Genomic DNA, 5,000 nt, shown 5'->3' with positions numbered 1-5,000 from the left:
ATCATAAACATTTGTTCTTCAGTGACTACTACATTGTACACACACACACACACACACACACACACACACACACACACACACACACACACACACACACACACACACACTGTGACGTCCCTGCTGTAACACACACAAACACACAAACACACACACACACACACACACACACACACACACACACACACACACACACACACACAGACACACACACACACACACACTTCTAGTGTGATGGCGATGAAGCATAGCTCAACAGTGGGGGAGAGTCCTGCCAGAGAAACTAATTCAGGACACACAAAGAGTCACACACACCCTGCTCTGCACAAATGAAAACACACACCCTTCTGAACACAAAGAGTCACACACACCCTAGCACAAAGAGTCACACTTGACATATCACAAGCACACGAATGCATTCAAATATCCTGTACAAACATATGACCAGACCATAATGCATGACGCTTGCACCACTTCAGGCAAACAACATTCTAGTACCAATAAACAAATAAACAAACATTGTAGTACCAATGAACTCGTATACTTATACAGTATATACCAAAAGAACAAAAGAAGAACATCCAAACGAGTAACCCGACAGAACCAACCAGGTATCAGCCACCACATAGTACTTTCACGGAACTCTATCTGTGTGTGTATGTGTGTGTGTGTGTGTGTGTGTGTGTGTGTGTGTGTGTGTATGTGTGTATGCATCTCAGTCCTGTGATGAAGTAAGTCCATGGGTGCCTCCACTGCTCTGTTGTCATGGTTACTTCAGAACTACCAGAGTTACTCAATGCTGAGTGAGCTGCACTTTATACAATGACACACACACACACAGACACACACACACACACACACACACCATTCATATTTTTTCTTTGGAAAATATTAAACACACACTCTTATCACACATGCTGCATGCACTCCTTTGGAACACATTCTGGACACACACACACACACACACACACACACACACACACACACACACGTCATTCTGGACACACACACACACACACACACACACACACACACACACACACACACAGAGTTCCGTGAAAGTACTATGTTGCTGTGGATGACTGTTATTGTCATAGGTACTTAGCATCCTTATTCACTCTTCTAAAAACACACACTTTTAATTATTTAAAATTAGCGGATGGCATCAGTGTAAATATTTCCTAACATTCTGGAGGAAGTAAAAAGTTTCACGTCACTTTAGGTGCTCAGCCCAGCACGGTCAAGACAGCCATGCGTCACAGAAAAGGGGTGTGTTGTGTCAGATAGATCCCACCCATTCCTGCTCGACGTTGTCGTGGCGCTTTGTTGTGATTGGTCAGATTCCCGGTCAATCTGCCTTGCCCCGCCCTGTGTCAGTGCATTCAGTGGAGGCAGCGGAGGCTGTACCAGCATCACCGGCAGTACCGGGCTATACAGACTTAGAGAAGTCACCTTCGCGCGCTACTACCGGGGACCCGTGCCCCACTTTCCCCCACCGTGAGCGCACCGTTAACCGTTTCAGTGTGATGCGTAATTTACCGATCTATATTATCACAGGACGATCTCTTCCGCAAGCTAGTGTGATTTAACGGTTTTATCGCTGTTTTTACATTTGCTCAGCGGGCGTGAGGAGGATGACATGTGTAGTGTGTATGTGTGTGTGTGGGGATGATCTTCATGTGGCGGTCGGGTAGTTGGAGAGTCCCGTTGTGTGTGTGAAGTAGCCTGCGCCAACAGCTGCGTTCAACCGTGTGTTCGGTTCTCTCGTGAAGGACAGACGCAGGTCACTGCCGTTCTAATCGCCAGCAGCGGGTTCGGTGTTCCTGGACCAGACACACACTCTTTTTTGTTGTTGTCCTGCGATGAGGTAAGAGAAACACTTCCTCACGTACACGTGTGTCATATCGGATGTTTGTCATGCCTTGTGTGTGTGTGTGTGTGTATTTGTACAGACTCGTTTCGCTGCGCGAGACAATAAACTTGTTCATACTCGCGCGGCTCGTGCAAAAGAGTGAATAATTCGAGCGGCTGGACTGTGCCTGTGCGTCACGCGCTCTGACCGCCAAACTCTGCCGCTGAACTGTAAACATAAAAGCACACGAGCTCTCTAGTCCCGGTGTCCGTATTGAAACCGTAATGATGTTTAGATGAAATTAGATTAAATGAATGATGTTTTACGTGAAATAAGTGAGATTAAATGAATGGCGGTGAGATTAAACGCTTTGTCATCACTCGGCGTGTCAAGTGTCAAACCGTTAAAAAAATAACGAGGAGGACATCGAGCCGGTACCGGTAGTTTGCCCCGGCGTCTACAGACGGCAGAGGAGCTTGTCCGCTCAAGTCGCGCGGCGCATGAAACATGCAGGTGGAAATGAGGTAATGCGCGCATGCAGACTGGCATTGTGTGACAGCAGGAGCGGGGAGAGAGCGCGCGCGGCCCAGGTAACCTCTACCTGCCACAGGTGCGCGCTCTGGTCGGGCATACTTCTCCGACTGCGCCACACACGCGCGCAGCCTCGCCCTCCCTCAACCCGCCTCTGCGCGCGCTCATCAGGCAATAGAGTGAATGTCATTACCAAGTTATTGCAGTCTCCATAGCAACTGATGGCAGAATGCCTGCATTTCTTCGTTATGTGTTTTCCCTGTGTGTGTGCGTGTGTGTGTGTGCGTGTGTGTGTGTGTGTGTGTGTGTGTGTGTGTGTGTGTGTGAGTGTGTGTGTGTGTGTGAGAGAGAGAGAAATCATATGTGTGTGTGTCTGTGTCTGAGAGATCAGGTATGTGTGTTTGGTGGTGCTTTGTTTAAACTGCAGATTCCCAGTGGAAGAGTGTGTGTGTGTGTGTGTGTGTGTGTGTGTGTGTGTGTGTGTGTGTGTGTGTGTGAGATAGAGAGAGATCAGGTGTGTGTTTGTGTTCGGCGGTGCTTTGGTTAAACTGCATATTCCCAGTGGAAGAGTGAATCACTGGAACAGCGGAGACTCAATGCAACCAGCACACATACTGTACACACACTATTCATGTCATACTGTACTTGCAGAGGTGTGTGTGTGTGAGAGAGAGAGAGAGAGTGTGTATGTTTTTATGTGACAGAGTTTGTTTGTGTTTGTGTGTGTGTGTGTGTGAGTGTGAGTGAATGTGTAAGAGTGAGAGAAAGTGTGCTTGTTTGTGTGTGTGTGTGTGTGTGTGTGTGTGTGTGTGTGTGTGTAAGAGAGTGAGGGAAAGTGTCTCTCTCCTGTTCTAATGGAACACTAATGTAAAGTTCTACTCTCTCCTGTTCTAATGGAACACCAATGTAAAGTTCTACTCTCTCCTGTTCTAATGGAACACTAATGTAAAGTTCTACTGTCTCCTGTTCTAATGGAACACTAATGTAAAGTTCTACTCTCTCCTGTTCTAATGGAACACTAATGTATGCTGGTAGCCTAGAAATCTAGACGCATCCTAGCGGCCAAAAATATGTTTTGCCTAGCGGGATGGTCTAGGGTCGCACCGTTAAGGCCAATTTCGTCACCCAAAAACATTGCTATGTACATGTCCTTGTAGTAAGTCCATATGCAAACTTACACCGTGCACACACACACACACACACATGCACACACACACACACTCACACACACTAGGGCGGGGTGATATGGCTGAAATCTGTATCACGATATGAGTGTTTCATATCGGTCGATATCGATAATTATTGAAACATTGTATGACCTACAGTATATAATCCCTCCTCTGATTGTAGGCAGTAAGCATTCAGGGAAAAGGATTGTGTGTGTGTGTGTGTGTGTGTGTGTGTGTGTGTGTGTGTGTGTGTGTGTGTGTGTGTGTGTGTGTGTGTGTGTGTGTGTGTGTGTGTGTGTGTGTGTGTGCATTCATCCCGGTGCATGTAACAGTATTACCTAGAGATGCACCGATTGCAATTTTTTGGCCGATTCCGATTTCCGATTTTTCATAGAATTTGACCTGCCGATACCGATTTTAGCCGATTCCGATTTGCATCTTCTAACCACTTTACAGCACACAAAATTATTTAGAGTTATTTTCTATCCTTCCTTTAATACAACATGTTAATATAGAAATGTAATCAACTTATCAATGGCTGGGAAAAAAATGTGAATAGACAGATTCTTCTTCAAGTCTTCTTCAGCTGCAGTAGGCCTATTCCCAGTGTGGGACATTCATTTCACACACTAGCCTACTAATAGAAATGCACTGAGGACTACTATTTTTTTCTTCTCACATACAATATCCAACTGTAAATATCTTCAGACTACTGATAAGTGTATAACTGGAAAGTTTGGTGTATAGGTGCTACATAGGCTGAGATGTTGGAAAATTACAAAAAACTGATTTTGAGATAACAGCCTTGAAACACAGCCAATGGCATGCATACTCAGTCTACTACACTCTTCTTAGAACTTTCGCGATTGCTTGCGGATACAAAGGAAGTGTCCATATTTGGATGGCATAACGTCATGCAGGAGAAACACAGCTTTCCAACGACACCACACATGATATGTTTTGTATCACGGTCGCGGTAGTGTATGACATGTTAGGAGGCTTACTTTTGGCGAATTTAGAAGAAACATACAGGCGTGAGTAGACAAAAGGTAATGAAATAAACCTCTAAATGTGTAAATCGGACTTTGTTGTTGTGTTAGTGTGAAAGAATACATGCTAAGGTGGCAAACTGAAGCAAAACGATGTTTATTCCTGCCGTGGCTATGTTGCTGCTTGTGACAGCGCTTGTGGTTCAGCTGTGAGCAAGCAATTAGCGGCAAAGACGGGCGGTGATGTGCGCTGTTTACGTAACCTAGTGACAGCTTAGTAAATTCCACGCAATATGGCAAAGCACAGCGTTCGCTGCATAGAAAAACTCAGCATTAGCGCTTTATCCAGCCCTGAGTGTTAGCCTTTGCTAGCTTCATCAAACTTTGCTAACTCAGCTGTGTGATGTTGTTACAAGTAGGTGCGAGTGCATTTGACCGGCATAAAATCGGCATGTCTCAGAC

The 5,000-nt window shown here is 45.5% G+C and overlaps 1 protein-coding gene across 1 annotated transcript in view; it reads left to right on the top strand.

Moving 5' to 3' along the window:
* Nucleotides 1–1,448: 1,448 nt before the first annotated feature.
* osbpl3b (oxysterol binding protein-like 3b) overlaps nucleotides 1,449–5,000 on the top strand; it is a 71,004-nt gene continuing 67,452 nt past the window's right edge. Inside the window, exon 1 of the mRNA XM_062537601.1 lies at nucleotides 1,449–1,864. The gene's annotated coding sequence lies outside the window, so the exon portion shown is untranslated. The remainder of the gene's footprint in view (nucleotides 1,865–5,000) is intronic.

This window comes from Sardina pilchardus, chromosome 6, assembly GCF_963854185.1.
Source record: "Sardina pilchardus chromosome 6, fSarPil1.1, whole genome shotgun sequence".
Taxonomy (NCBI): domain Eukaryota; kingdom Metazoa; phylum Chordata; class Actinopteri; order Clupeiformes; family Clupeidae; genus Sardina; species Sardina pilchardus.
This window is presented reverse-complemented; position numbering and strand designations above follow the sequence as displayed.